Below are 13,244 nucleotides of genomic sequence, written 5' to 3'. Positions count from 1 at the left end.
GTTTGTTTGTCTGCGTTGTCATGGAAAATAATCCTTTTTCGGATTTTGCGTTTTTTGACGCTAAAGAATCCACGTTTTTTTGACGCTGAAGAATCGATTCAGTCTGAAATCACAAATCTGTTTTAGGATTTTCCCAAAAAACGCACCCTTAGATACGCCATGCTGATCAGGCCTAGCAAAGCCGAAACAGCTGTCCATGGCTGCTAATTGACCAGGTGAAACGGTTGTGCGCATGAGTGATGTGTTGGCTGCACCGGGTTGATTTTTTTCTCACCTTGTTTTTTTGTCGTACTCCAGAATTCAGCCAGTTTCCTCCGACTTCTAAAGATCGCTCGCCTCCCAGCCTTGGGCAAGTGAAAATTCGATAATTTTGCTAGCGTCATGCCAAAAATCATCGCACTTACGCGGCTCTGCGATAGGGATAGACAGATTCTGCTCGGCAACTTTTGAGCAACTTTTTCAATTCTGAGTATTTTTTTCCATTTTCCGAGCAACTGTTACCAAAATGACAATTTTTGATATATTATGCCATTTCAAATCAAACACCGAACGAAAAATCTTGCTATAAGCACAATTTTCACTTTGTATTTGGGTGTTCTGTGGTGTATCTTCCATATATGGATGTCCCGTTGGATGTCCTGTGGTGTATCTTCCAAATATGGATGTCTCGTTGGGTACCCTGTCTTAATATTCCAAATATAAAACAGCTACCTGTATTGCTGAAAGCAAAATGGCGGAAGTCGTGCAAGAAAGCGAAGACCCATTCAAATTGCTGGAGGAAATGGGGCAGAGATGATGGAACCTGAAAGTAAAGTTGCTAGAACGTCGGGCAAGTACAAGGCAAGTAGGATGTCAAATCCAATGACCAAAACTTCGGTTCAAGACCGAATAGGCCTTATCACGGTTTTGACCGTCATTTTGACGGGTAGGCAAAGCGTAAAGTATTTCAAGTGTCTATATGGGGATCCGATGTCAAATAATTTTCGTTAAACGCTAGTTCTAAAAAAATTATGAATCGCGAACTGAAGGTACAGGGTAAAGAATTATACAGACCAATTTTAGGGATAGCCTTCGTTAAAAGCTGCGTGGTAACATTTTCGATTTTTCCATACATTTGTCTGAAATTGTTACGAGAAATTCGCGGGAAAAAATTACAGACAAATATATGGAAAAATTGAAATCGCTGCCGGGCAACTTCTGAAAAAAGGTTAGTGCCTAAAATTTTGTCTGTATAATCTTTTGCCCGTTACCTTCAGTTCTCAATTCATAAGTTTTTCAGAACTAGTGTTAAACGAAAATTATTTGACATCGGATCCCCATATAAACACTACAAATTCTTTACGCTTTGCCTACCCGTTAAAATGGCTGTCAAAACCGTGATAAGGCCTATTAAGTGTCAAAGGGCAGCTACGATGCAATGCATGTCACGAAATCGTCGGTGTAAAGAAAAGCATTGTACAGAAACATGTGCAGTCCCGAAAACACTTGAATGGCATCGCCAATATTACAGTGCAACGCGCCTTACAGTGGTCACCCAACAAACTTTCACATTTGACAACTACGTGTAAATACATCAACTCAACAACCCATGCAACGGTGTTTAACTTACAACTGTGCGAACTTCGTAAGGAGGCGTGACTGTCAATCAAATTCACACACCCTGATTGGCGGACAATTTGTAAAAAACTTTGTTAGGTGGCCACGGTAAGGCGCGTCGCACTGTAAAAGGGACAAGGCCAAAAGCCAAAATACTGAGCAATGTTTGCAAAGGCAAGTGAGTGGGGCTACTTTACCAACAGATATGTGAGTCTTTCGTTTTGAGGTAGTTGAGACACTCCTTATAGCCGGCATACTGATTTCCAAGATAGATGTCTTGCGCCCTCTTTTTGAGACGTATGCCCATAGTCTTACTACTGCAAGTACACACATGAAAGACATTATTCCTTCTGTGTTGGCAAGGGAACAAGAACAAGTCAAGGCCAAGCTTCAGGAAATTAAAGAAGTGTCGGTTATATTGGATGGGACTGCCCGACTTGGCGAAGCACTTGTTATTGTAGTGCGTTATGTCCAGGTTGATTTCAAGCCAGCACAACGCCTTGTGTGCCTTGAGATTCTTGCAAAGCCAATGAAGGGGGTTGAACTTGCCCAAAGACTGATGTCCATTATTGCTGTTAAGCACAGCTTCGGATCAGTCATGGTACTTGCTGCAATGCGAAACGGTGCTTCAGTAAATGGGGCTGCCATAAGGCAACTACTATTCTTTTATCCCAATATTCGGGATGTTGTATGCTTCTCTCATACAATTGATAATGTCATTTTTACTTTAGCATTCTGGACTTATTTTTCCAATATTGGGTGAGTTTGTTTGCTCATAGTTTTAATGCAAAGCTACTTTGGAGCTAGGGAGAGAACTGGACAGTCAATGAAGTCCCACAGCAATAAACCTTGGTGGAGTAAGTGGGAGGTGCTCAAGCAGGTGTCCGACTATTTTGGTGATGTGTTGCCGTTTCTAGAAGAGAATGTGAAAAATGTGAAAAACAAAAGCGTGATAACAATAATGCTTATCAAACAGGTGGTAATATGTATTTAAGGCCAACAAAAAAAAAAACAAATGCAACACGGTGGTTTTTGAGGTGCTCTTGCTTCAATTGGCATACCATTAGCAATGAAGTTACTACCAAAATTATTTGGTAAAGGATTACAGGTTGATAGATCACGACCTCGTAGATCTTCACCAATATATGTACCAAAAACAAATTATGAAATTCCACCTGTTCACGGTCTTGGAATAAAATTAAAAAAAAGAAACCAAAAAAAGGCAAAGGATTGATTTTAGGCCCAAATTCACCGCTCAAAAACATACCAATTTTAGGAACAATACTTAAAAATTTGTTAACAAACCACTAAGCAACTTTCATCTGATTGATTGGGTTAAAAAGCTTAATATCAAACATTTTAGAGGCATATATTCAAGCGGCAATCTTCCAAAACATATTAAAAAGGAAGCAGGTACAATTAATTTGGATTCACAGATTGGACCAGGCTCTCATTGGATTTGTTATCGAAATATTGATAAACACACGGAATATTTTGACTCTTTTGGTTTAAAAATACCGAAAGAAGTTGCTAATTATCTTAATACAAGCAACAAACAAATAATCTATTCTGGCGATTAAATACAAGAGAGGTTGAGTTTTTTATGTGTATATTGGTGCCTGTATTACTTATTGGAAAGACAAAATGGAAAAAGCATATTAGCAGCAATCCATAATGCCCAATTTGATATGATTGATCAATGGGTTAACAATCGTTTTATAATCAATTATTTTAAAAACATGTCATTTATATATATAATGAAATCGTATTGTGTTAAACAGAAAAAACAAACTGAATGTGTTGAACCTTCAGGTTATAAAAAAGCAAAAATGGTAGACTTATGTTCTTTTGTACTTGTGCTGAATGTGGAATTTAAAAAAATTAGATTTGTTAAAAATCAGGAAAACTGAAAAGCCGGCTGGCAACCGGCGAAGAAATAGCATCTGATCTTGGTAATATTGCTGCTGAAGCTACTTTTACTTATGCTATCCCTTGGCTCAGTAAGAAAGCTATTGAAATGGGAAGATACTATGGATCAGAAGCTTTAAGAAACCCAAAATTACCGCAAAAATGATTAATTATGGTATGAGCAAATTGAATCCTCTTGTAAATAAAGTTGGTTCAGAAGCTCTTAATGAATTGTCAACTAAAATACGACCAAAGAAAAAATATAAAACAAATAGAAAAGACCTCGATGGTGGTGCTATTGATATTCAAAAACAGCTAGCAAAGCTTGGAGAATTGCATTTGAGAACACCAACTGGTAAAAAATACAATTCTTTTTAGTCAAAGACCATGGTTTAGTACACTAGTAAAATATATTATGCAAACAAAAAGAAAAATTGGATTAGGTGTTCCAAAGAACGTAGAAAGCCTTCGCGTGAAAAAAAAAACTGGCAAGAAAAATTAGCAAATGAATTGCATAAACCAATAAAAAGAAATTTTACTCGGCGGTGTGTTATTGCAAATTATATTGACGAAATATGGGCTGCAGACTTAGTTGAAATGAGATAAAGGCTACAAGTATCTTCTTATGGTGATAGATGTGTTTAGTAAATATGGATGGATTGTACCATTGAAAAACAAACAAGGAGAAACCGTTAAAGAAGCATTTCAAAGCATCTTTAAAGATGGTAGAAAACTTCAGTTTTTATGGACTGATAAAGAAAGTGAGTTTTATAACAAACATGTGAAAAATCTCTCATCTGAGAATAAAATAACGCTATATTCAACAGAAAATGAAGAAAAATCATCTGTAGTCAAAAGATGGAATCGTACAATTAAAAATAAAATGTGGAAATAGTTTACTGTCCAAGGTAATACACAATATTTAGACTTTTTGCTTAAAATATTAAAACAGTATAATAACACTAAGCACACTTCAATAAAAATGACACCAACAGAAGCTTCAAATAAAAATAATGAAGGAATAGTGTTTTTTAATTTATACGGTGATATGGAAACATCAAAACAAAAACCAAAATTCAAAATTGTTGATAAGTTCGAATAACAAAGGATAAAAGAAAAATATTTGATAAAGGTCATACTCCACACTGGACAGAAGAAATATTTACAGTTGATAAGATACAACACATTTATCCAATAACTTACAAAACAAAGCATCGAGATAATAAAGAGACACAAGGCAGTTTTTATGAAGCTGAATTATGAAAAGCCAAACAAGATGTATTTAGAATTGACAAAGTTATAAAAAGAGATTATAGGAAGAAACTAGCTTTAGTGAAATGGAAAGGATATAGTGATGATTTTAATAGTTGGATACCAATTAAGGATTTGATAAATATATAAAATTATTTTCTGTATATAAATTATAAAATGATTTTTGAGAATGTATTGATTAGAGATTTTTTTGATTAAAAAATATATGATATGTCAAAACATAAAAATTGTATTAGTATTTGTTGCCATTTTATTAATTGTGATTTAACAATTTATAATATAAAATCAACTAATAATATTTTGATGGAAATAAAATTTATGATAAACATGATGATAATACTTTTATTACTGAGTTGCCAGTATGGCAAACCCAGTTGGAATCTGCATTTCATTTCGTGGGTTTTTTATTTTTCGTTTTGTTTTTATTTTTATTTTTTTCCATGTCGGGAAAAGTCTTGCCTGTCACTTCCCTGCTAAGTGGTGTCTTTGTGCACAGAGTCTTCTGTGCGTATTTTGTTAGGTTTGAGGGGGCTGGGGTAATGTGTCGATTTCTTTGGTGCACACTGGAGAAAATTTAATTATTAAACCTGCAATGGCGTTGAAAGTCATTGTAACGCGCGTGGCGTTTTAGTGCATCTTTAAACAAAATATACCCTTATGGAGCTCAAGAATGGAACGTCAATTGAATAAACAAGACAAATATATCTGAAATCTTAAAAGCGGCTAGTGATGGACTTATAATCTATCGCCTGTCGAGCCGAAATCAAAGTGAGCTGTATTTCTAATATTTTACCAAGTGTGCTGTTATGTGGAACACTGAAACCAAATGGAAAATCCTCTGGTAACTTATGGATTTAACAAAGACAGAGAAGGAATTGAACAACTTGGATCTGCACAGTCTTCCGGTAACACTTGGAAATTTCACTAATTCTTGTTAGTCAAAAATTATTTGAAGGAAAGCTTGTTGCCCATTTTTTGCTGGATAATTCAAGTAAAGGGTTTTTCAGTAAAATTTTGACACGGAGTGTAATTTTACACGATTGAGTTTCTTGTCTTCACACACGCAATGAAATAGGAAGGGATTTTTGCCTCTAATAGCAAATATGTTGTTTGTTTCAGAAAATATTTCGCTGGAAAAGGTGGCCCTTATGAATTCATCATGTTGTGTAATATGCGAGCTTAACTGGATAGTTTTTATGGCAATAGTAAAGCATTTTTGTGTCAAAATAAGGTAAGCGTCTTTCTGTTGTGTTAACTTAATTAAATATAAATATACGTAACCATGTTATTCTTGTCTGCCGTAAACTTGATTTCCAATCTCAAAATTACCTCCAGAACCTACTTTTTGCGTAGAATAAGCTTTTAGAATGATGTTCTTGTCTTCTGTGGTGATACTTGACGATTCGGGAACATTTTGTGAAAAAGGATTTATAACGGGTCACACGCTCAACTTGATCGCCCGAACTTGCCCTATTATGCATGTCAGCATTGTGATTTGCGATAATTTGCGATAATTCGCAAGTGTGTTTTTGTATTTCATGGAATTACATGGCTGCTCAACCTCGTGATTGTGTAAATAGTTCACCCTGAAGTCAAAATAGATACGTCTCTCAGGAACCCGACAAAGAAGGCTTCTGACCCGACAGACGAAATGTAAATATTCAGTTCAATGTTACAACACAATTAAAAAACCAAAGACGTTGTTTTACTCTGAAAATGACGAACGATTGACATGCTTTCCCGTAGTTCATTCAGTTGACACAAGATGATCACGTGCACCTTTATTGTTGCCTAGCACGTGATCAATTTCTTCCTTTTGACAAAACATCATCAAAGTCAGAAACTGCAGAAATCTTCGTCTTTTTTACGATCGATTGTCATTGATCTTTCGATGAGAATTCGATTCAGAGCTATATCTATCTTTTTCCTTTATCTGAGAAAAAATGAGTGAATTTTACTCAAGAGCGTGTTTTGTTATCTTTAAACTGAATTTATTATCAAAGCTTAAAAAACTAAAAGACGCCAAATGGGACAGGATATTACAAAATAATTAAAGGCGTTAACGTGTGAGCCAAAGGGCCTCTGCTGGTGCGACATGTGGGTGACCCTCAAATGGTCTTTATGACCCCCCACTTGAAAAAATTAACTGGAACCCTGCAGTTCAATAGCCCTTTTCACGGTTAGTTTTTCTCATTTGCATTACAATGTAATCTAACGTGGGTGCGAGGCAATTTCGGGTTAAAACTACAAAATAGCCCAAAATTGCCTCACATGCATGCTAGATTACTAGTGAAAAGGGCTATTGTGTAACACGTCAAGGCTTTGGTAGATTTTGCTAGCATAATTTTAAGCATAATTTAGCAAAACGAGCATTATTTTAAGCCTTTATTTCAGTTTAGCACTGCTAGCATAATCCGAACTTTTATGCGTTGAAAACAAAAAAAAAACCTATCATAGTTCTAGAATAATTCAGTTTGTGTTTTATTTCTGTATTGTTTTTGGAAAATGTTGAGGTATGTGCTATGGCCCATGGTCAAATATGGTCTGGCAGACCAGGTTTCCCTGTGCATGACTCTCCTCAAGCCACCACGCTTATGGCTCGGCGGCTAGGCCCCTCAGGCTACAGATCAAAGATGGCGTCGTCTTCGAGTACATCTACTTCCAGCACTTCCAGCGACCAACAATCTGATATTCTACTCCGTTGGTCTTCTGCAGTTGTGAAGGTTCTGCTGGTGCAGCCCTCATCTGCAGCCGCTGAACGAGTATTCTCTATTCTTAACTCATCGTTTAACGACTCACAAGAGCATGCTCTTGTGGACTATTTTCAGGCTTGCGTAATGCTTCAGTACAATAACCGATAACACAGAGATTAACAACATGCATAGTTGTCTTTGTTCTGAACTGAGGGCTCTGCTTGGATGGCGTCTAAAACAAGTATGCGGGTTTAAACTTTCTGACCCGGATTCAGAACCCAGAAACGGTTGATTTTGATAGAATTTGTTAATCATTTGGCTTTTTGAGGTGCGCACATGCGTATTTTCGATGCTAAAGACTGCAAGACTGGAAGGTGGACTATATGAATGTTCATTAAAGTTAGAATTGATAGAGTTAAGCTACTGGTGATCTTTATTTTACTCAAGATCTAAGTAGCATAGTTTTGGTGACAGAGAGCATAATTTTCAGAAAGTAGCATAATTTTGGCATAATTTCTAAAAATTATGAGCACTGCTAAAAGCATAATATGCACAATCTACCAAAGCCTAAACACGTACCACAGGCAATCCAGTGTACGCTTTTATGGAGCGTCTTGTTATACAAGTAAAAAATAGCTTAGGTGAAATAAAAATTTATTAACTCCAATCTTAAAATTGTTTAATTTTTATTACCAAAAAATATTTTCTAATATAATAATATAATTTTAAAATTGGTAATGATTATGAAAGTAATAGTCAATTAGATCAATATGATTTAAATGACAGCTTTATTGTTTCTCAATGTAGTTTTGATGTTAATTCAGATAATACTTATCAAACTGAAACAAATGCTAACACAGATCTTTTGGAAAACTAATTGATGACACTCCATGTTTAGGAGACATCCGAGTTTGGGGTGGAAAAAATGGTATCTCAAGATCAATTGCGAAGACCTCTATTGTGTGCTGCCAAACCGGCTGCACTGGCACAGGGCGTTTTTGGAAAACATATAATCATATAATATAGATGACAAATTTTAAAAAAGTTATTGGTTTATTAAATAATTGTTGTTTAGCTTATACACGTGTTTTAAAAAGTAAAAATAAAAATGAATGTAATAAATAATTTTTATTCATATATTTAAATAAAAAATCTTATTTAAATATATAGTAATTTAATAAATTGAAATGAAAAGAATAAACTCGATTTCGGATAGCGATAGTGATAGTGATTATGAATCTGATGATGATGCTTTTGTTAAAGAATTATTATCAGCTTTGTCAAATAATCCTGATATAAAAAATATTGCTGTTAAATGCAATACTAAAAAACCACATGGTAATACTAAATACTTTACTTTAGAAGAAAAAATACAAGCAATTACAAGAAAACAATACAAAATATATGACTCATAAATCATGGTTTTGCGATATATGTAATAATAATAAAAATTATATAAAAATGATGTAAAAAAACATATTAAAAATTCTGAAAATTCTGGAAAACATGTAGAATAATTTTTTTGTAAATAAAAGTTTTGATAATTTTTTAAATTTATTTGAATTTTTATAAAATGGTTTAAAGATTATTTTCTTATAGTATATTATAATAAAATAAACGCTAAATTTAACTCGAAAATTTTATTGAATCAAATAATAAACACAAAAAATTGGAAAGCATTATTTATTCACTTTTTGAATCATAATTTAAAAGTAAATGAAAATGAAGCTTATTTAGTCTTAGAGGATATTAAAAATAAATATAGAAAATGAATAATGATGAAGAATTGATTAAAATAAATGATAAAAACATAAACGTTTTAAAAAATGTGTTGAAATATAACAATGGTTTATTTTATTTCGATAATGATGAAATAAAAATTGAACCAATTAAATTAAAACAAATAATATTATTAGAAGACAAACTGATAATTGAACATTCCAAAGCAAAAATTGAATCTAAACAAATTAATATTCAAAAAACAAAAAAAGCTTTACAAAATCGTTTGAAATAAGCATTATAAATAACAAAGATCCTTTAATTGAATTACAAAAACAAGAAAACCTATTGGAATTAATATTGAAAAAATTGTAAATGAAATGAAAGGACAAAAATTCACTGAAACACTTAATATAACATTTGAAAAGCAGCCAGGTAATGAAAAAATAATGAAATCAGCTTAATTAACAGTAAAGCACAAACAATAATTAATAAAACACAAATCGAATTATCAAAAGAGCAAATATTTCTCAATGGATATCAGAAGGCAGTAATTGGGTTATTAAATCTATTGACAAACTTTACCTTAATATTGTTAAATATCAACCAATGAAAGGTAATTCTTACATCAAACTACCAAAAGAACTTCAACATAGTGCTAAAGGATTGACAAACTTACAAAACAACGATAATAAATGCTTTCTTTGGTGTCACATAAGACATTTAAATCCACAAAACAAAGATCCTCAAAGAATAAAAAAACCTGACAGAGCATTTACCCAAAATCTTAATTATGAAGGAATTGAATTTCCAGTAACTATTAAACAAATAAACAAAATTGAAACACAAAACATTAAATCAACATCAATGTATTTAGTTATGAAAATAAACAACCTTTTCCAATCTATGTGACAAAAGAAAAATATGAAGATTGTATTCATCTATTATTGATTACTGAAGAAACCAAAACAAATTACGTACTTACAGAAGAGAGTAAAAAAGGATTAAGTTGATCTTAAGTATCCAAAAGAATTACATAATTTGCATAATGATTATCCATTAGCAGCTGAACAGATCAAAGTGGAAAAAGACATGTTGTCAGAATGATTGCCAAGGGTCTGCCAAATCTGCCATGCGAATTTCGCATCTAAGTCTAAGCACCCGTTTCAAATAGCGCTGATAAACAGTTATTAAGTCTAAGCACCCATTTTAAAACGGTTAGCTTTCAATAACTGTGTGACTGGCATGTTGGCTCACATGACTTGCAACCATGGCTCGCATGACTCGCTGGCTCGCACATAAGTACAACTCTATTGCCAAAGAATAGCTGATAAATTCAAAGTATCAACAGATCTAGTGCTTATTCCAACATTAAACAACAAAGAAAAGTATGATTGTTCTTCATTATAGAAACATTACATTATACACTGATCTTGGCTTAAAAGTCACTAAAGTTCATGGAGTACTAGAGTTTGATCAATCTCCATGGCTAAAACAGTATATCGATTTTAACACCCAGAAAAGAACTAATGCTAAAAACTGCTTTTGAAAGCTAATGAATAATGCTGTATATGGTAAAACAATGGAAAATCTTCGAAAAAGAGTCAATGTAACACTCGTCACGGATGAGGAAATCTTTTGCTCTTGATAGACCAGCTTATGTTGGAATGTGTATTTTGGATCTTTCAAAGACATTAATGTATGATTTTCATTACAATTACGTCAAAAATAAATATGGATATAAAGCAAAATTATTCTTCACAGACACAGACTCACTAACTTATGAAAGTGAAACCGATGTGTATCCAGACTTTTACAATGCCGAAAATAAATTTGATTTCAGTGAATATCCTGAAAACAGTCAATTCTACGATAAAACTAATAAGAAAGTTATAGGAAAGTTCAAAGATGAATGCCAAAACTTTCCTGTATATGAATTCGTTGGATTAAGATAAAAAATGTATTCATATCTGAAAGTTCAAAGACACCTAAAGGTATTAAAAGAAACATCATCAAGGCCACTATCAAACATGAACACTACAAAGAAACGCTATTCAGAAACAGACAAATTTATCATACCAAGAAAACCATTAGGAGCAGCAACCATCAACTTGGAAGCTATGAGCTTAACAAAGTATCGCTTAGCTGCTTCGATGATAAGCGCTATATTCATGATAATGGTATAACAAGTCATGCTTACGATCACTATAAAATAAAATGAGATAAAGTTTACTCACAAAACCAATCTTTACTTGACAATTCTTCTCCAGATTATGGGAAAATTTATCAAATCTGTGTTTTTATCTGAAATGGGTACATTTTTGATTGGTTAAAAAATCATACGACTGTCATATGACTTGAAAACAATGTATCTTGTATCTTCCAAAGTCACTTCCAAAATAGAAACCAATTTGGAAATAAACTTCACTTGAGAAACAATTTTGGTAAAAAGAAAATGGAAGTTGTGATTGGTTGAAAAATAATGGGAAAGTCCCTGCCACGCTATGATGATTATTTTCCTGTTTTCATTTGATTATGCGAATATTTAAACATATTGGATTGCAAAATTGGATTTATTATTTGTTTCTTTGTTTGAACTTTTTGAAAAATGTATAGAAAAAAAATTTGTGTTGTAATTTTTGTTTGAACTCATTTTTGAATTTATTATTTGTAATTTAATTCGAATTCATTTTTTAAATTTTGCGCTTATACCCCCAACTACTATACTACTGCTGTGAATTAGAGGAATTGCCATTTGATAACACGGTGGATCGAGATTTATTTCATTCGGTTCTGATGTTGTTGTTAGAAGGAAAATCATATAATGATTTCGTGATTGATTGTGGTGAGACATATTTTCAAGATAGTAATAGATTGATGGAAAATAGAATACGGAAGGAATTTGATCATCCAATGTGGCATTATGTGTTTTGTGAAAGAAACTATTTTTGTGAATGTTTTTGGACTTGTTAAAAGGTTACATTAAAAGTGAATTAAAAGGGAATTTGGTTTCCATTTGTTAATCATTTGTCTGAGCGGATGGAGGTAGAGAAGAAAAGGGGATTGAAACTGTTTTTAAGAAGAGAGATCCGCAACCGATTTGTTTACAGGATCGACGTGAAGAGAAAAAATGAACATTTGTTATTTTTGTGATCAAAGTCTGGATAAAGATCGGAGAGATGTTACAAGTTGTTGCAGAAAATATGTTCATCCATCCTGAATGTGCTTCACGTTTTTGTGGAAAAGAATGTAAATGCTGTTCGTGTCCTTGGCCGAAAGAAGGAATGATGTTATTGAAAAGTTTCATGGAATGGTGCGAGGTCAGACATTGGACGGGTGGATTTAAGTCACGCGTCAAATGCACAATACCCTCTATTGATCACGAGGATGGTTTTTATTATAACTTCATTGCTGTTGGTGAAAACGGAGAGAAAACTTATCTTCATAGTCATGAAAATTTATGGATGCATTTTTTAAAATAGTGAAGAAAAAATAATTTTTGATCATTTCATATGAAGACATTGTGTTGAAAACATCGTGGAAAAAGAATGGCAGAGCTTTGGGAATTAGATACTAAATTATCTAGTGTGGATGAAATGGTAGACTTTGATCTTTTATCTTTCATAAGTATTTTGTTTATCGGTTTTTGGACGTGATGTTTTTTGTTTTTTAGGAAAAATATTTTAAGACGTTGAAGGAGACTGTAACCCACTTATCTTCCTGTCATGAAGTTATGAAGAGAATTTTAAACGGTCAGGAGTTGAATGAAGTGGAGAAGAAAAAGATTGGTTTAAGATTGAGAAAGTATAAGATGGACATTCGTTCTGAATATTACGAATATTTTGGAAATTTATTGGAAGAATATCTTGATGAAGTAGTTGATTTTATTTATTTCGTGACATTTGATTCGAAACGATAATCTTTGTGGTTTTCGCGTAAGACGAAATTTCAAGATTTGAGACTTGGTATTTTTAATCTTGTTATCGAGGCATTAACCGGATATATCAGTCATGTTGAGATGATGAATGAATGAATGAATGGAGATTTTGAAAGAAA

At 33.2% G+C, this 13,244-nt stretch overlaps 1 long non-coding RNA gene across 1 annotated transcript; it reads left to right on the top strand.

Moving 5' to 3' along the window:
- The first annotated feature begins 699 nt into the window (after window positions 1-699).
- On the top strand, window positions 700-13,244 carry LOC137980463 (uncharacterized). The gene is made up of 3 exons (XR_011118526.1): window positions 700-840; window positions 5,896-6,007; window positions 12,862-13,244. It is a non-coding gene; the product is annotated as an uncharacterized lncRNA (long non-coding RNA).

This window comes from Montipora foliosa, chromosome 12, assembly GCF_036669935.1.
Source record: "Montipora foliosa isolate CH-2021 chromosome 12, ASM3666993v2, whole genome shotgun sequence".
NCBI lineage: Eukaryota > Metazoa > Cnidaria > Anthozoa > Scleractinia > Acroporidae > Montipora > Montipora foliosa.
The sequence above is the reverse complement of the archived record's forward strand: the minus strand, read 5'-3'. Positions and strand labels throughout refer to the sequence as shown.